A 20984-nucleotide genomic window follows, 5' to 3' on the forward strand; every position below is an offset into this window, starting at 1 on the left:
CACCTCTGAATCTCGTTGGCCCAGGCTATACGTCAGAACGTATTGCACCAGGGCTTGTCGGTGCTGCCACAGTCGCTGCAACATGTGCAGAGTTGAATTCCACCGGGTAGGCACATCGCATTTTAGCCGGTGAAGTGGCAGGCCCAACGACTTCTGTAGAGATGTAAGTCGCTGAGCTGCGGGATGCGAACGGCGGAAGTGAGCACACAGCGACCGTGCCCTATGCAGAAGGCCATCTAGTCTGGGATAGTGGGCTAAAAATTGCTGGACAACCAGGTTCAACACGTGAGCCATACAAGGCACGTGTGTGACATTGCCCCGGCGAAGGGCCGCACCCAGGTTTGCAGCATTGTCGCACACGGCCTTCCCTGGTTTCAGGTCCAGTGGAGACAACCATTCATGAAATTGGTTCTCCAGAGCTGACCACAACTCCTCAGCTGTGTGACTCACATTTCCCAGACATTTCAATGTAAAAACCACCTGATGACGTTGAGCCCTACTGCCAGCATAGTAAGGAGGTGTGCAGGACCCCTTCTGCGCAGTTAGAAAGCTTGTGGCATGACCAGACAGGCTTTGGGTGCAGGTGGAAGACTGAGAGGAGGTTGAGGAGGCAGAAGCAGTGGAGGAACTTTGACATAAAGAGGATTGACGCACAACTCGTGGGGACGGCAAGACTTGGACAGCAGCCCCTTGTCCTGCTGTCACCATAGTTACCCAGTGCCCAGTCAGCGACATGTAACGCCCCTGTCCATGCCTACTCGTCCAAGTGTCTGTGGTGAAATGCACCCTGTCACACACAGAGTTTCTCAAAGAAGCGGTGATGTTGTGTGCGACATGCTGGTGGAGCGCAGGCACACCTTTCTTTGAGAAGTAGTGCCGACTGGGCATCTGGTACTGGGGCACTGCGACGGACATAAGGTCTCGAAAATCCTCTGTGTCCACCAGGCGGAAAGGCAGCATTTCTGTAGCCAAGAGCTTGCAGATGGTGAAATTCAACCTCTTAGCTTTCTCATGGCTAGGAGGAAATGGTCTTTTACTTGTCCACATCTGAGGGACCGAGGGCTGGCTATTGTGCTTAGACGGGGTTGATAAGGGTGTCCCCGGCAAACTGCCGGTCTGTGAGGAAGATGCGGGCGGACATGTTAGGTTGCCTTGATCCAAAGGTGGTGCTGTCGATGTCGGACAGCGCTCAACACCAGCTGCTGTTACCACCTCCAAAGAAAATGATGACCTGCCAATCACGCTGGCTGTTGCGGGTAAAGAGGTGGCAGGTCTGCGCCCCAAAACAGGTGTGACTGCTGTCCCCCCAGTCACAGAGGATGAAGAGGCTGCGGATGCACAAGATATGGCAGACGGTGGTTGGCCCGGCCGGCTAGGCCGCATTGTAGCACACTGAGCTTCCCACTGCAACTTATGCTTCATGTCCATGTGCCGGTTCATGCATGAAGTACTCAAACTATGTATTTTTTGGCCTCTACTTAGCTTTTGCTGACAAATGTTACAGATAAAACGAGTTGGGTCATCTTTATCGATCTGAAAAAATGCCCAGGCTATGCAAGGCTTAGCACCCATGCGACCTGAAGAGCCACCACGACTTGTGGTGAGAGGCAGAGTTGTGTTTGAGGATGCAGTTGTTGACGTGCTTCCAGTACTACGTCTCTGTCCAGGAAGGTGCAACCTGACCTGGTCGTCACTAGCATCTTCCTCCACCTCCTCTGCTGACCTCATCTCTTGGCTGACTGTGGGTTGACAGTAAGTGGCATCTCCAACCTCATCATCATCACCCTGTGTGTTATCACATCCGTCGTCCTCAGAGCCAACCTGTTCCTGCCCTGACAAAAAACTAAAGTTGTCGCTCCAATCAGGTATTTGAGTCTTATCATCGTCTTCCTCATTGTCTCCACCAACAGGAGTTACAGTTTGGGAATGAGGGTCTACATTATGGTCAGAACCTTCTGCGTCTGGTCCTGGATCCGACGCATAAAGATTCTGGGCATCAGTGCAGATCATTTCCTCGTCTGGATTCACAGAAGCGCTGGAGTCGACCTCTGATTCCCAGGCTATAGTATGAGTAAACAGCTCTGCAAACTCAACCATCTGTTCTACCTCATACTCAGACGGGCAGCTGGAGATTTGGGAGCTGTGAGGAAGCAAGTGCGATTTGGGTGACACCTTTGAGGACTGGAGTATTTGTGATGTTGAAGTTGATGTGGAGGAGAGCCCACTTAAAGGAGCACTTGATATCCGTTGAAGCACCTGCTGTTTTTGTGCCTCATCTGGAATTTGTAGCGATTGGCGTGGCCGTAAGAAAGGGATCTTATCACATTGTCCGCTAAAAGAAGTAGACATTTTAGTTTGGCTGGAAGATGGTCTTTCTTCTGCAGATGTTACTGTTGCTTTAACACCTACCCCACGGACACAACCTTTTTTCCCCTTCCCAACACGCCTATTCCCCTTTCCACCAGCAGCAGGCCTTTTTCCACTCATTTTGGTGGTTAACTAATTCACAACTCTGGAGTTGTTTGCACAAAAAAACAATGGATGGTAACCGAGCAGAGCTGAGTGGCCAAACTGTGGTATTAGGCCAAAACTATTGGCTGGGTTAGATGCAGAAAAAAATTATATTCAATTTGCAACCTGATGGAGGTCAGTATAGATGGACTAATACAACAAGTCCCATACACAGCTAGAAGCCCAATATTTTTTCAGAGGTAGATGCAGAAAAAAATATATTCAGTTTGCAACCTGATGGAGGTCAGTATAGATGGACTAATACAACAAGTCCCACACACAGCTAGAAGCCCAAATATTTTTTCAGAGGTACTGTAGATGCAGATAAAAATTATTTTTAATTTGCAACCTGATGGAGGTCAGTATAGATGGACTAATAGAGAAAGTCCGACACACTGCTAGAAGCCAAATATTTTTTCAGAGCTAGATGCAGAAAAAAATTATATTCAGTTTGCAACCTGATGGAGGTCAGTATAGATGGATTAATAGAACAAGACCCACACACAGCTAGAAGCCCAATATTTTTTCAGAGGTAGATGCAGAAAAAATATATTCAGTTTGCAACCTGATGGAGGTCAGTATAGATGGACTAATACAACAAGTCCCACACACAGCTAGAAGCCCAATATTTTTTCAGAGGTAGATGCAGAAAAAAATATATTCAGTTTGCAACCTGATGGAGGTCAGTATAGATGGACTAATACAACAAGTCCCACACACAGCTAGAAGCCCAATATTTTTTCAGAGGTAGATGCAGAAAAAAATATATTCAGTTTGCAACCTGATGGAGGTCAGTATAGATGGACTAATACAACAAGTCCCACACACAGCTAGAAGCCCAAATATTTTTTCAGAGGTACTGTAGATGCAGATAAAAATTATTTTTAATTTGCACCTGATGGAGGTCAGTATAGATGGACTAATAGAGAAAGTCCGACACACTACTAGAAGGCCAAATATTTTTTCAGAGCTAGATGCAGAAAAAAATTATATTCAGTTTGCAACCTGATGGAGGTCAGTATAGATGGATTAATAGAACAAGACCCACACACAGCTAGAAGCCCAATATTTTTTCAGAGGTAGATGCAGAAAAAAATATATTCAGTTTGCAACCTGATGGAGGTCAGTATAGATGGACTAATACAACAAGTCCCACACACAGCTAGAAGCCCAATATTTTTTCAGAGGTAGATGCAGAAAAAAATATATTCAGTTTGCAACCTGATGGAGGTCAGTATAGATGGACTAATACAACAAGTCCCACACACAGCTAGAAGCCCAAATATTTTTTCAGAGGTACTGTAGATGCAGATAAAAATTATTTTTAATTTGCAACCTGATGGAGGTCAGTATAGATGGACTAATACAACAAGTCCCACACACAGCTAGAAGCCCAAATATTTTTTCAGAGGTACTGTAGATGCAGATAAAAATTATTTTTAATTTGCAACCTGATGGAGGTCAGTATAGATGGACTAATAGAGAAAGTCCGACACACTGCTAGAAGGCCAAATATTTTTTCAGAGCTAGATGCAGAAAAAAATTATATTCAGTTTGCAACCTGATGGAGGTCAGTATAGATGGATTAATAGAACAAGACCCACACACAGCTAGAAGCCCAATATTTTTTCAGAGGTAGATGCAGAAAAAAATATATTCAGTTTGCAACCTGATGGAGGTCAGTATAGATGGACTAATACAACAAGTCCCACACACAGCTAGAAGCCCAAATATTTTTTCAGAGGTACTGTAGATGCAGATAAAAATTATTTTTAATTTGCAACCTGATGGAGGTCAGTATAGATGGACTAATACAACAAGTCCCTCACACAGCTAGAAGCCCAAATATTTTTTCAGAGGTACTGTAGATGCAGATAAAAATTATTTTTAATTTGCAACCTGATGGAGGTCAGTATAGATGGACTAATAGAGAAAGTCCGACACACTGCTAGAAGGCCAAATATTTTTTCAGAGCTAGATGCAGAAAAAAATTATATTCAGTTTGCAACCTGATGGAGGTCAGTATAGATGGATTAATAGAACAAGACCCACACACAGCTAGAAGCCCAATATTTTTTCAGAGGTAGATGCAGAAAAAAATATATTCAGTTTGCAACCTGATGGAGGTCAGTATAGATGGACTAATACAACAAGTCCCACACACAGCTAGAAGCCCAAATATTTTTTCAGAGGTACTGTAGATGCAGATAAAAATTATTTTTAATTTGCAACCTGATGGAGGTCAGTATAGATGGACTAATACAACAAGTCCCACACACAGTTAGAAGCCCAAATATTTTTTCAGAGGTACTGTAGATGCAGATACAAATTATTTTTAATTTGCAACCTGATGGAGGTCAGTATAGATGGACTAATACAACAAGTCCCACACACAGCTAGAAGCCCAAATATTTTTTCAGAGGTAGATGCAGAAAAAAATATATTCAGTTTGCAACCTGATGGAGGTCAGTATAGATGGACTAATACAACAAGTCCCACACACAGCTAGAAGCTCAAATATTTTTTCAGAGGTACTGTAGATGCAGATACAAATTATTTTTAATTTGCAACCTGATGGAGGTCAGTATAGATGGACTAATACAACAAGTCCCACACACAGCTAGAAGCCCAAATATTTTTTCAGAGGTACTGTAGATGCAGATAAAAATTATTTTTAATTTGCAACCTGATGGAGGTCAGTATAGATGGACTAATAGAGAAAGTCCGACACACTGCTAGAAGGCCAAATATTTTTTCAGAGCTAGATGCAGAAAAAAATTATATTCAGTTTGCAACCTGATGGAGGTCAGTATAGATGGATTAATAGAACAAGACCCACACACAGCTAGAAGCCCAATATTTTTTCAGAGGTAGATACAGAAAAAAATATATTCAGTTTGCAACCTGATGGAGGTCAGTATAGATGGACTAATACAACAAGTCCCACACACAGCTAGAAGCCCAATATTTTTTCAGAGGTAGATGCAGAAAAAAATATATTCAGTTTGCAACCTGATGGAGGTCAGTATAGATGGACTAATACAACAAGTCCCACACACAGCTAGAAGCCCAAATATTTTTTCAGAGGTACTGTAGATGCAGATAAAAATTATTTTTAATTTGCAACCTGATGGAGGTCAGTATAGATGGACTAATACAACAAGTCCCACACACAGCTAGAAGCCCAAATATTTTTTCAGAGGTACTGTAGATGCAGATAAAAATTATTTTTAATTTGCAACCTGATGGAGGTCAGTATAGATGGACTAATAGAGAAAGTCCGACACACTGCTAGAAGGCCAAATATTTTTTCAGAGCTAGATGCAGAAAAAAATTATATTCAGTTTGCAACCTGATGGAGGTCAGTATAGATGGATTAATAGAACAAGACCCACACACAGCTAGAAGCCCAATATTTTTTCAGAGGTAGATGCAGAAAAAAATATATTCAGTTTGCAACCTGATGGAGGTCAGTATAGATGGACTAATACAACAAGTCCCACACACAGCTAGAAGCCCAAATATTTTTTCGAGGTACTGTAGATGCAGATAAAAATTATTTTTAATTTGCAACCTGATGGAGGTCAGTATAGATGGACTAATACAACAAGTCCCACACACAGCTAGAAGCCCAAATATTTTTTCAGAGGTACTGTAGATGCAGATAAAAATTATTTTTAATTTGCAACCTGATGGAGGTCAGTATAGATGGACTAATAGAGAAAGTCCGACACACTGCTAGAAGGCCAAATATTTTTTCAGAGCTAGATGCAGAAAAAAATTATATTCAGTTTGCAACCTGATGGAGGTCAGTATAGATGGATTAATAGAACAAGACCCACACACAGCTAGAAGCCCAATATTTTTTCAGAGGTAGATGCAGAAAAAAATATATTCAGTTTGCAACCTGATGGAGGTCAGTATAGATGGACTAATACAACAAGTCCCACACACAGCTAGAAGCCCAAATATTTTTTCAGAGGTACTGTAGATGCAGATAAAAATTAGTTTTAATTTGCAACCTGATGGAGGTCAGTATAGATGGACTAATACAACAAGTCCCACACACAGTTAGAAGCCCAAATATTTTTTCAGAGGTACTGTAGATGCAGATACAAATTATTTTTAATTTGCAACCTGATGGAGGTCAGTATAGATGGACTAATACAACAAGTCCCACACACAGCTAGAAGCCCAAATATTTTTTCAGAGGTAGATGCAGAAAAAAATATATTCAGTTTGCAACCTGATGGAGGTCAGTATAGATGGACTAATACAACAAGTCCCACACACAGCTGGAAGCTCAAATATTTTTTCAGAGGTACTGTAGATGCAGATACAAATTATTTTTAATTTGCAACCTGATGGAGGTCAGTATAGATGGACTAATACAACAAGTCCCACACACAGCTAGAAGCCCAAATATTTTTTCAGAGGTACTGTAGATGCAGATAAGAATTATTTTTAATTTGCAACCTGATGGAGGTCAGTATAGATGGACTAATAGAGAAAGTCCGACACACTGCTAGAAGGCCAAATATTTTTTCAGAGCTAGATGCAGAAAAAAATTATATTCAGTTTGCAACCTGATGGAGGTCAGTATAGATGGATTAATAGAACAAGACCCACACACAGCTAGAAGCCCAATATTTTTTCAGAGGTAGATACAGAAAAAAATATATTCAGTTTGCAACCTGATGGAGGTCAGTATAGATGGACTAATACAACAAGTCCCACACACAGCTAGAAGCCCAAATATTTTTTCAGAGGTACTGTAGATGCAGATACAAATTATTTTTAATTTGCAACCTGATGGAGGTCAGTATAGATGGACTAATACAACAAGTCCCACACACAGCTAGAAGCCCAAATATTTTTTCAGAGGTAGATGCAGAAAAAAATATATTCAGTTTGCAACCTGATGGAGGTCAGTATAGATGGACTAATACAACAAGTCCCACACACAGCTAGAAGCCCAAATATTTTTTCAGAGGTACTGTAGATGCAGATAAAAATTATTTTTAATTTGCAACCTGATGGAGGTCAGTATAGATGGACTAATACAACAAGTCCCACACACAGCTAGAAGCCCAAATAGTTTTTCAGAGGTACTGTAGATGCAGATACAAATTATTTTTAATTTGCAACCTGATGGAGGTCAGTATAGATGGACTAATAGAGAAAGTCCGACACACTGCTAGAAGGCCAAATATTTTTCCAGAGCTAGATGCAGAAAAAAATTATATTCAGTTTGCAACCTGATGGAGGTCAGTATAGATGGATTAATAGAACAAGACCCACACACAGCTAGAAGCCCAAATATTTTTTCAGAGGTAGATGCAGAAAAAAATATATTCAGTTTGCAACCTGATAGAGGTCAGTATAGATGGACTAATACAACAAGTCCCACACACAGCTAGAAGCCCAAATATTTTTTCAGAGGTAGATGCAGAAAAAAATATATTCAGTTTGCAACCTGATGGAGGTCAGTATAGATGGACTAATACAACAAGTCCCACACACAGCTAGAAGCCCAAATATTTTTTCAGAGGTACTGTAGATGCAGATAAAAATTATTTTTAATTTGCAACCTGATGGAGGTCAGTATAGATGGACTAATACAACAAGTCCCACACACAGCTAGAAGCCCAAATAGTTTTTCAGAGGTACTGTAGATGCAGATACAAATTATTTTTAATTTGCAACCTGATGGAGGTCAGTATAGATGGACTAATAGAGAAAGTCCGACACACTGCTAGAAGGCCAAATATTTTTTCAGAGCTAGATGCAGAAAAATATTATATTCAGTTTGCAACCTGATGGAGGTCAGTATAGATGGATTAATAGAACAAGACCCACACACAGCTAGAAGCCCAAATATTTTTTCAGAGGTAGATGCAGAAAAAAATATATTCAGTTTGCAACCTGATAGAGGTCAGTATAGATGGACTAATACAACAAGTCCCACACACAGCTAGAAGCCCAAATATTTTTTCAGAGGTACTGTAGATGCAGATAAAAATTAGTTTTAATTTGCAACCTGATGGAGGTCAGTATAGATGGACTAATAGAATGATGCTATGCCCAAAAGATTTTACTTCACTAGGTGCAGTAAAAAAATTGGCATTCTATACACAGGTGGTATATCTTGCAGCACAGATAGGCTACTCCACTGACTAACACACTCTGCAATAGGCCAAAAACGATTAGCTTTGCTAGATTCAGCCAAATGCTGTGAAAAAAACTTGCACAGCACTGGCACAGACCTGCCTGGCAAAAACTGATAGGAACTGATGTAACCTAGTCCTGAAAAGGACTCCAATTACAATTAGTCTTTACTCCCACAACGTATCTATTTAAGAGCACAGACCTCCCTGATAAAAGTCGTAGGAAATGCTGTAACCTAGTCCTTAAAAGGACTGCAATCACAACTATTCCCTACTCCCAAGCTATCTGTATATTTGTGCGAAAATTGGCTTGAAATTAACAAGGTATAGTGCACACAGCAACAGCGGTGCCGTCTAACACGCAGCTGCAGCAGTGAGAAAATGGTGGCGACGGGGAAAATGGCTTGGTCTTATAGGGCAAGGACATGTGACATACACTGCCAATGACACATGCCCTTGCTTGTGTGAAAAAAAGCACTTCGCTCCGTGTGTGCGCTGCTGATAGGCTGACAGATTGCACCTCCCCACTGCAAATGCGGGAAAGAGAAAAAAAAATGGAGATCTTCATTGTTCCTGCAGAGATCCATCCCCTGCCCCTCCCCCCACCCCGCTGTACACTCAAACTGCGTATTAACATTAATTTTCATCATTACTGAGAAAAAATCCAGTTATGATTTTGGTGCACGAACAGTTATCGAACATAACCTCGAACAGCCGAATTTTTATCAAATTGTTCGTGTTCGCCGAACGGCTCGAACACAGCCCAAAACAGCTCGAATTTGAGATTGGCGAACAGTTCGAATAGAACAACGCTCATCTCTACTAGAGGCACCCAGTTTCTTTCTTGTTTGGTTTTGTAATGTAGGAGATGATTCCTTGATATTCTGGTGGCTCTTGTAATCTGGTTCTCAATTGTTCTTGGATGGTAGCCCTGATTCAAAAAGGTCTTTCTGAGGCCATCAAGGTGTTTGTCTCTATCCATCTGGTTGGAACATATCCAATTATATCTGATGGCTTGGCTGTAAACAATAGAGTTTTTTATGTGTTTTGGATGGAAACTGTCCCATTTAAGGTATGTAGGATGGTCGATTGGTTTCCAGTACAAGGATGTCTCTATTTCACTGTTCTGTAGCTTGATGATGGTGTCCAAAAAGTTAATTTCAGTACAGGAGTAGTTGAGTGTTATATTGATGGTGGGAGGAAGTCGATTAAAGTGTTCATGGAACGTCTTCAGCTGTTGCTCAGACCCCGTACAGATGATTAAAATATCGTCAATGAAACGATAGTAGGCCAGAGGCCTGATGGGACATGAGGACAAAAAGTCACTTTCAAGCTTGGCCATGAAAAGATTTGCGTACTGTGGAGCCATTTTACTTCCCATCGCTGTACCAGTCTCCTGTAGATATATGTTGTTATCAAATTCAACAACATATATCTACAGGTGTTGTTTTTCTATCTGATGTTGTTTTTCTTTTGCTACTGCGCCTCTACATTCATGAGTTATGGCTCCCTATTCTTTTTATGTGAATCTAGTCTTTTTAGCAAACTGGGCTAAGAAGAGTGGAAAATATCAATGAATTTGTCTTCAGCTCCACCAACCTGTCGGAGACACGTGACGACATTTCGTCTGATGGAGGATAATTATTAAATATAAAGGGGTTATCCAGAGCTGATTAATCCTGCATCAGGTAGTGAGCTACGCTGATGACATTGCTCTGGTACATTCCGTCAAGGGTACGTGCATGGTCAACAGGGATCATGTATCTATCCTATCTAGAGATGAGCGTTGTTCTACTCGAACTGTTCGCCAATCTCAAATTTGAGCTGTTTTGGGCGGTGTTCGAGCCGTTCGGCGAACACGAACGATTTGAGAAAAATTCGGCTGTTCGAGGTTATGTTCGATAACTGTTCGTGCACCAAAATCATAACTGGATTTTTTCTCAGTAATGATGAAAATTAATGTTAATACGCAGTTTGAGTGTACAGCGGGGTGGGGGGAGGGGCAGGGGATGGATCTCTGCAGGAATAATGAAGATCTCCATTTTTTTTTCTCTATCCCGCATTTGCAGTGGGGAGGTGCAGTCTGTCAGCCTATCAGCAGCTCACACACGGAGCGAACTGCTGTTTTTCACACAAGCAAGGGCATGTGTCATTGGCAGTGTATGTCACATGTCCTTGCCCTATAAGACCAAGCCATTTTCCCCGTCGCCACCATTTTCTCACTGCTGCAGCTGCGTGTTAGACGGCACCGCTGTTGCTGTGTGCGCTATAGCTTGTTAATTTCAAGCCAATTTTCGCACAAATCTACAGATAGCTTGGGAGTAGGGAATAGTTGTGATTGCAGTCATTTTAAGGACTAGGTTACAGCATTTCCTACGACTTTTATCAGGCAGGTCTGTGCTCTTAAATAGATAGATTGTGGGAGTAAAGACTAATTGTAATTGCAGTCCTTTTCAGGACTAGGTTACATCAGTTCCTATCAGTTTTTGCCAGGCAGGTCTGTGCCAGTGCTGTGCAAGTTTTTTTCACAGCATTTGGCTGAATCTAGCAAAGCTAATCCTTTTTGGCCTATTGCAGAGTGTGTTAGTCAGTGGAGTAGCCTATCTGTGTTGCAAGATATACCACCTGTGTATAGAATACCAATTTTTTTACTGCACCTAGTGAAGTAAAATCTTTTGGGCATAGCATCATTCTATTAGTCCATCTATACTGACCTCCATCAGGTTGCAAATTGAATATAATTTTTTTCTGCATCTAGCTCTGAAAAAATATTTGGGCTTCTAGCAGTGTGTGGGACTTGTTCTATTAGTCCATCTATACTGACCTCCATCAGGTTGCAAACTGAATATAATTTTTTTCTGCATCTAGCTCTGAAAAAATATTTGGCCTTCTAGCAGTGTGTGGGACTTTCTCTATTAGTCCATCTATACTGACCTCCATCAGGTTGCAAATTAAAAATAATTTTTATCTGCATCTAGATCTGAAAAAATATTTGGCCTTCTAGCAGTGTGTGGGACTTTCTCTATTAGTCCATCTATACTGACCTCCATCAGGTTGCAAATTAAAAATAATTTTTATCTGCATCTACCTCTGAAAAAATATTTGGGCTTCTAGCTGTGTGTGGGACTTGTTCTATTAGTCCATCTATACTGACCTCCATCAGGTTGCAAACTGAATATAATTTTTTTCTGCATCTAGCTCTGAAAAAATATTTGGCCTTCTAGCAGTGTGTGGGACTTTCTCTATTAGTCCATCTATACTGACCTCCATCAGGTTGCAAATTAAAAATAATTTTTTTTCTGCATCTACCTCTGAAAAAATATTGGGCTTCTAGCTGTGTGTGGGACTTGTTCTATTAATCCATCTATACAGACCTCCATCAGGTTGCAAACTGAATATAATTTTTTTCTGCATCTACCTCTGAAAAAATATTTGGGCTTCTAGCTGTGTGTGGGACTTGTTCTATTAGTCCATCTATACTGACCTCCATCAGGTTGCAAACTGAATATAATTTTTTTCTGCATCTAGCTCTGAAAAAATATTTGGCCTTCTAGCAGTGTGTGGGACTTTCTCTATTAGTCCATCTATACTGACCTCCATCAGGTTGCAAATTAAAAATAATTTTTATCTGCATCTAGATCTGAAAAAATATTTGGCCTTCTAGCAGTGTGTGGGACTTTCTCTATTAGTCCATCTATACTGACCTCCATCAGGTTGCAAATTAAAAATAATTTTTATCTGCATCTACCTCTGAAAAAATATTTGGGCTTCTAGCTGTGTGTGGGACTTGTTCTATTAGTCCATCTATACTGACCTCCATCAGGTTGCAAACTGAATATAATTTTTTTCTGCATCTAGCTCTGAAAAAATATTTGTCCTTCTAGCAGTGTGTGGGACTTTCTCTATTAGTCCATCTATACTGACCTCTATCAGGTTGCAAATTAAAAATAATTTTTTTTCTGCATCTACCTCTGAAAAAATATTGGGCTTCTAGCTGTGTGTGGGACTTGTTCTATTAATCCATCTATACAGACCTCCATCAGGTTGCAAACTGAATATCATTTTTTTCTGCATCTACCTCTGAAAAAATATTTGGGCTTCTAGCTGTGTGTGGGACTTGTTCTATTAGTCCATCTATACTGACCTCCATCAGGTTGCAAACTGAATATAATTTTTTTCTGCATCTAGCTCTGAAAAAATATTTGGCCTTCTAGCAGTGTGTGGGACTTTCTCTATTAGTCCATCTATACTGACCTCCATCAGGTTGCAAATTAAAAATAATTTTTATCTGCATCTAGATCTGAAAAAATATTTGGCCTTCTAGCAGTGTGTGGGACTTTCTCTATTAGTCCATCTATACTGACCTCCATCAGGTTGCAAATTAAAAATAATTTTTATCTGCATCTACCTCTGAAAAAATATTTGGGCTTCTAGCTGTGTGTGGGACTTGTTATATTAGTCCATCTATACTGACCTCCATCAGGTTGCAAACTGAATATAATTTTTTTCTACATCTAGCTCTGAAAAAATATTTGGCCTTCTAGCAGTGTGTGGGACTTTCTCTATTAGTCCATCTATACTGACCTCCATCAGGTTGCAAATTAAAAATAATTTTTTTTCTGCATCTACCTCTGAAAAAATATTCGGCTTCTAGCAGTGTGTGGGACTTGTTCTATTAATCCATCTATACAGACCTCCATCAGGTTGCAAACTGAATATAATTTTTTTCTGCATCTACCTCTGAAAAAATATTTGGGCTTCTAGCTGTGTGGGACTTGTTCTATTAGTCCATCTATACTGACCTCCATCAGGTTGCAAACTGAATATAATTTTTTTCTGCATCTAGCTCTGAAAAAATATTTGGCCTTCTAGCAGTGTGTGGGACTTGTTCTATTAGTCCACCTATACTGACCTCCATCAGGTTGCAAATTCAAAATAATTTTTTGTCTGCATCTAGCTCTGAAAAAATATTTCGCCTTCTAGCAGTGTGTGGGACTTTCTCTATTAGTCCATCTATACTGACCTCCATCAGGTTGCAAACTGAATATATTTTTTTTCTGCATCTACCTCTGAAAAAATATTTGGGCTTCTAAGTGTGTGTGGGACTTGTTCTATTAGTCCATCTATACTGACCTCCATCAGGTTGCAAATCGAATATAATTTTTTTCTCCATCTAACCCAGCCAATAGTTTTGGCCTAATACCACAGTTTGGCCAGTCAGCTCTGCTCGGTTCCCATCCATTGTTTTTTTGTGCAAACAACTCCAGAGTTGTGAATTAGTTAACCACCAAAATGAGTGGAAAAAGGCCTGCTGCTGGTGGAAAGGGGAATAGGCGTGTTGGGAAGGGGAAAAAAGGTTGTGTCCGTGGGGTAGGTGTTAAAGCAACAGTAACATCTGCAGAAGAAAGACCATCTTCCAGCCAAACTAAAATGTCTACTTCTTTTAGCGGACAATGTGATAAGATCCCTTTCTTACGGCCACGCCAATCGCTACAAATTCCAGATGAGGCACAAAAACAGCAGGTGCTTCAACGGATATCAAGTGCTCCTTTAAGTAGGCTCTCCTCCACATCAACTTCAACATCACAAATACTCCAGTCCTCAAAGGTGTCACCCAAATCGCACTTGCTTCCTCACAGCTCCCAAATCTCCAGCTGCCCGTCTGAGTATGAGGTAGAACAGATGGTTGAGTCTGCAGAGCTGTTTACTCATACTATAGCCTGGGAATCAGAGGTCGACTCCAGCGCTTCTGTGAATCCAGATGAGGAAATGATCTGCACTGATGCCCAGAATCTTTATGAGTCGGATCCAGGACCAGACGCAGAAGGTTCTGACCATAATGTAGACCCTCATTCCCAAACTGTAACTCCTGTTGGTGGAGACAATGAGGAAGACGATGATGAGACTCAAATACCTGATTGGAGCGACAACTTTAGTTTTTTGTCAGGGCAGGAACAGGTTGGCTCTGAGGACGACGGGTGTGATAACGCACAGGGTGATGATGATGAGGTTGGAGATCCCACTTACTGTCAACCCACAGTCAGCCAAGAGATGAGGTCAGCAGAGGAGGTGGAGGAAGATGCTAGTGACGCCGAGGTCAGGTTGCGCCTTCCTGGACAGAGACGTAGTACTGGAAGCACGTCAACAACTGCATCCTCAAACACAACTCTGCCTCTCACCACAAGTCGTGGTGGCTCTTCAGGTCGCATGGGTGCTAAGCCTTGCATAGCCTGGGCATTTTTTCAGATCGATAAAGATGACCCAACTCGTGTTATCTGTAACATTTGTCAGCAAAAGCTAAGTAGAGGCCAAAAAATACATAGTTTGAGTACTTCATGCATGAACCGGCACATGGACATGAAGCATAAGTTGCAGTGGGAAGCTCAGTGTGCTACAATGTGGCCTAGCCGGCCGGGCCAACCACCGTCTGCCATATCTTGTGCATCCGCGGCCTCTTCATCCTCTGTGACTGGGGGGACAGCAGTCACACCTGTTTTGGGGCGCAGACCTGCCACCTCTTTACCCGCAACAGCCAGCGTGATTGGCAGGTCATCATTTTCTTTGGAGGTGGTAACAGCAGCTGGTGTTGAGCGCTGTCCGACATCGATAGCACCACCTTTGGATCAAGGCAACCTAACATGTCCGCCTGCATCTTCCTCACAGACCGGCAGTTTGCCGGGGACACCCTTATCAACCCCGTCTAAGCACAATAGCCAGCCCTCGGTCCCTCAGATGTGGACAAGTAAAAGACCATTTCCTCCTAGCCATGAGAAAGCTAAGAGGTTGAATTTCACCATCTGCAAGCTCTTGGCTACAGAAATGCTGCCTTTCCGCCTGGTGGACACAGAGGATTTTCGAGACCTTATGTCCGTCGCAGTGCCCCAGTACCAGATGCCCAGTTGGCACTACTTCTCAAAGAAAGGTGTGCCTGCGCTCCACCAGCATGTCGCACACAACATCACCGCTTCTTTGAGAAACTCTGTGTGTGACAGGGTGCATTTCACCACAGACACTTGGACGAGTAGGCATGGACAGGGGCGTTACATGTCGCTGACTGGGCACTGGGTAACTATGGTGACAGCAGGACAAGGGGCTCCTGCACACCTCCTTACTATGCTGGCAGTGGGGCTCAACGTCATCAGGCGGTTTTTACTTTGAAATGTCTGGGAAATGTGAGTCACACAGCTGAGGAGTTGTGGTCAGCTCTGGAGAACCAATTTCATGAATGGTTGTCTCCACTGGACCTGAAACCAGGGAAGGCCGTGTGCGACAATGCTGCAAACCTGGGTGCGGCCCTTCGCCGGGGCAAAGTCACACACGTGCCTTGTATGGCTCACGTGTTGAACCTGGTTGTCCAGCAATTTTTAGCCCACTATCCCAGACTAGATGACCTTCTGCAGAGGGCACGGTCGCTGTGTGCTCACTTCCGCCGTTCGCATCCCGCAGCTCAGCGACTTACATCTCTACAGAAGTCGTTGGGCCTGCCACTTCACCGGCTAAAATGCGATGTGCCTACCCGGTGGAATTCAACTCTGCACATGTTGCAGCGACTGTGGCAGCACCGACAAGCCCTGGTGCAATACGTTCTGACGTATAGCCTGGGCCAACGAGATCCAGAGGTGGGGCAAATCACGCTGGAGGAGTGGTCTAAGATCAGGGACCTATGCACCCTTCTGCACAGTTTTGAAATGGCGACGAAGATGTTTAGTGCTGACGATGCCATTATCAGCATGACTATTCCGGTGATTTACATGCTGGAGCACATGTTAAACAGAATTCGGAGTCAGGTGGTGGCACAAGAGGAGGTGGAGGAAGTAGAGGAGGAGGAGTTGTATGCGGAAGGGCTAACATCTGCAAGGTCCAGACGGTCGGCAGCACCAAGGCGGCAGGCATGTGAGGGTGGGGGAGATGGTTTTACCAGGGCGCATGGTAGCAGCCAAACTAGTGAGGAAGGTGCAGGAGCCCAGGAAGAAGTGGAGGACGAACTGATGGAAGACTCATCAGATGAGGGAGACCTTGATCACATTTCTGTTGTGCGAGGTTGGGGGGAGAGGACAGAGGAAGGAAGCATGATTGTTACCTCGCCACCAACACAACAGGGACTTGGTGCTCCTGGATGCGCAACACACATGAGTGCCTTCTTGCTGCACTACCTGCAACATGACCCTCGAATTGTGAGAATTAGAAATAATCCTGACTACTGGGTTGCCACACTGTTAGATCCCCGGTACAAAAGTAAATTTGCCGAAATTATTCCTGCCATAGAAAGGGATGCACGCATGCAGGAGTATCAGCAGAGACTGTTGCAGAATCTTACATGTGCTTTTCCACAAAACACCAGTGGTGCACGTAGTGAATCTCACAGTTCCAACTTGCCAACCGTGGGACCGTCAAGTGTTCAGCACTCAAACCGTAACAGAACCACAGTATCTGCTGGTAACATCAATTTTGCGGAATCATTTCACCACTTTTTTAGCCCATCCTTTGCAAGGCCACAGGAGACAAGAAGTCTGACACATAGTCAACGCCTAGAGACGATGGTACAGGAGTATCTCCAAGTAAACATTGAAGCCATGACTGTGTCACTGGACCCTTGCTCTTTTTGGGCTTCCAATCTGGATAAATGGCCGGAGCTAGCCACTTACGCCTTCGAGATCTTGTCATGCCCCGCAGCCAGCGTTCTGTCTGAACGTGTGTTCAGCGCTGCTGGTGGTGTGCTGACAGATAAGCGCACGCGGCTCTCCACTGATAATGTAGACAGACTCACGTTCATAAAGATGAACAAAATCATGGATCCGAAACGACTTTTCTACCCCTGTGTCATCCTGGGGAGAGTAAAAGCTTGATGATTGGTTAAAATCACCCTACCAACCGTTTTAAGCTTTCAAATTACTAATCATGTTTATCTGTATCTTGGCTGGAAAATAATTTGGTCTTTGTAGCAGTGTGCAGCACTTATTCTATTAGGCCATCTATAATAAGCTCCACCAGATTTAAAATTACTAATCATGTTTATCTGTATCTTGGCTGGAAAATAATTTGGGCTTTGTAGCAGTGTGCAGCTCTGATCCTATTAGGCCATCTATACTAAGCTCCACCAGATTTAAAATTAATAATAATTTTTAGCTGCATCTAGCCCGGAAAATAATTTTGGGGCTCCGAGATGCGCAAGACACATAAGTGCCTTCTTGCTGCACTACCTGCAACATGACCCTCATATTGTCAGAATTCGAAGTAATCATGACTACTGGGTTGCCACACTCTTAGATCCCCCAAACTTTTCGATCAACCTTTTCATTTTAATAAAGACCAAAAAAATGGTCATTTTTGAAATTATAAGCATTAGCAGGTTATTAGAAACTGAAATCAAACAGTTTTCAACTCAAAACTTTATTCTAGGTGATGTTACATTTTCACATAGGACCCCTTGTTCGAAAGGAGCTTCTGAACTCTCTCGTCCATTGAATTTGTCAGGTTTTGGATGGTTTCTGCTTCAATTGTTTTGCATGAGGACAGAATACCCTCCCAGAGGTGTTGCTTAGATGTGAACTGCCTCCCGCCATCATAGACACTCCTTTTGATGATGCTCCAGAGGTTCTGAATGGGGTAGAGGTCAGGGGAGCATGGGGGTCACACCATAAGTTTGTCCCCTTTTATGCCCATATCAGCCAGAGATGCAGATGTTTTATGTGCAGCATGAGATGGTGCATTATCATGCAAAAAAATGATCTTGCTGTGAAATACACGGTTCTTCTTCTTGAACCATGGCAGGAAGTGCTGTTTGAGAAAATCCACATACATTATGGAGTTCATCTTTAGCGCTTTCAGGGATCCTAAAGGGGCCGACAATCTCTCTCCCCATGATTCAAGCCCAAAACATTAATCCACCTCCTCCTTGTTGGCGCTGTAGCCGTGTTTGCGTGGGATGTCCATCAACCAGCCATCCTCCACTCCATCCATCTGGACCATCGAGCGCTGCATGGCACTCATCCGTGAACAAAACAGTTTTGAAATCAGTCTTCATGTAATGTTTAGCCCACTGGAGCCGTTTCTGCTTGTGTGAAGTGGATAGAGGAGGTCGACAGGATGGCGTATGCACAGCTGCAAATCTCTGAAGGACCCTGCATCTTGTTGTTCGGGGGACGTTGGAGTCACCAGTAGCTTCAAAAACTTGTCTGCTGCTATGACAAGGCTTTTTTGCCGCTGCTCTTTTAACCTGACGTAATTGCCTGTAGGAAAGAGTCCTCAATTTGCCCTTATCAGCACGCACACGTGTGTACTGTGAATCAGCTACATACTTCTTGATTGCCAAGACACTTCATCCTGATCATCGCACAATGTTGATTGTAGTCATGCCTTGACCTAAACACTCCACAATTTGTTGCTTCTCAGCAGCCGACACATCCTTTTTCTTTCCCATTTTGGCAGAAAATGTAGGCTGCTTAATAATGCGAGACAGCCTTCTTAAGTAGTCTTGCCTTTCATTGGACACACCTGCCAAACTAATTAGCACAGGTGTCTGCAATTGCTTACAGTGATATAAAGAGCCCTGACACACATCACCATCAATGAGTTTAACTGACAAACAAACAAATTCTTCCCTTATCACTCCTAAACACTTTTTGCATAATAATTTGGAACACAGTGTACATGTGCTTTTCCACAAAACACCAGTGGTTCACGTAGTGAATCTTACAGTTCTAACTTGCCAACCGTGGTCTGTATGGAGTTGTTCAATAAAGGGCCCAAAATTAAGATAACATAGATGGGAGAGGTCTCTATGAATAGGAATTCCTAAGTATTTGATACCCTGTGAGGGCCAGGCAAAGGGAAAGTTGGACTGGATGGAATCCTATATGGATTTGGGGAGGGAGACATCGAGGGCCTCAGACTTCGCTGCATTGATTTTAAAATTTGACCATGTAACAAAGTGATCTATTTCAGCCATAACAGCATGGATGGATATATGTGATTGAGTGATATATACTAGGACATCATAAGCAAATAGAGAGCATTTGCACTCGGTGCCTCCCACCTCAATCCACCTAATATTGGGGTTATGGCGAATTGATGAGAGCAGGTGCTCCGTCACTAGGATGTATAAGAGAGGGGACAGAGGATATCCCTGCCTTGTCCCATTGGTTATTGTGAAAGGTGATGAAAATGTTCTGATGCACCCCCTGGGCCTTGGGACACCCGGAGCCGGACCCTTTTTGGTGGATGCTGGTGGTTGTAGTCTTCGTGGTGGCGACCCGGTTCCGTGGCTCAGGGTGGTCAAACCAGTGGCGGAACTATTTATGTGGTTTTGATGTTTAAATGTCCGACTACGCCACCCGTGGATTGCGGTCAGAGTGAACCGCCGCTGCAGGGCAGACCGCTGAGGCTGGTGTTGTGGGTGCAGCAGAGCGTAGCATAACTCCCCACGGGAGGAGTATAGCCTCAGGGCAGTGTATGCGGAGGATGGGGGTGATGGTGCAGGGCAGCAGCAGTAACGACACGGAGTCAGTGATGCAGTCCAGGGCCTTTACTCACAGTTCTTATTATCCAGACCACGTCTGCAGGTAACGGCTGCCCACGTCGTACTGTGCTCACCAGGTGAGGGGCTCAGACAACTCCCAGATATCTTTGGAGCGCTTCACAGGACCCCCTTTGTGTGTCCTTTGTCTGGCCTTTCTTACCAACCCTTCTGTCCGGCTGCCTCGGGCCTCCTCTTGGTAAACTTGACGCCAGTTTCCCTGACCCTATGTGGTGCCTTCCTAGCGGGTGTAGCGAGGGGCTGCGCCACATAAAATGTCAGAGCCTCCGGTTTCTAGCTGAGGGTCGTTTCCTGCCTCCACTAGTTTCGGGGACCGGTCTCCTCTTTTGGCCTGACCCCTCCACGCAGGTGGATTCGGGCGTGCGGTGGCGACTCGCCCATCCGCACCCCTGGGATCCCTTCATTCCTCGTTCCTGGAGCCTTCTCCGCTCCTCTTCCTTCCTTCTCCCTCTTCCAGGCCTGGGCCTCTGTTACTAGGCCCGCCTCCGGAGCAGAGCTCATGCAGAGCCCCTGCTCCCTGCCACTTCTGCTCAGACTTCTCTGCACTGAACTAAGATGGTGCCCACCTTTTATACTCCCTTCTCAATGCACCCAGGAACTGCTTCCTCCCTGCTCCTGCACTACAGGGTTCCCCTTCCTCAGTGTTCCCTCCCCCCACTCCAGCCAGGGACAGGGACTGTTGTGCCCATCTCAGAGGCATATTGGTTGCCCTGCCCCACGGCAATGTGGTGTAATGCATGCAGGTGTCGGGTCCTGATCCACACTCCATC

The sequence above is a fragment of the Phyllobates terribilis genome, unplaced genomic scaffold (assembly GCF_046119375.1).
Source record: "Phyllobates terribilis strain yellow unplaced genomic scaffold, ASM4611937v1 Scaffold_2__4_contigs__length_985480577, whole genome shotgun sequence".
Taxonomy (NCBI): domain Eukaryota; kingdom Metazoa; phylum Chordata; class Amphibia; order Anura; family Dendrobatidae; genus Phyllobates; species Phyllobates terribilis.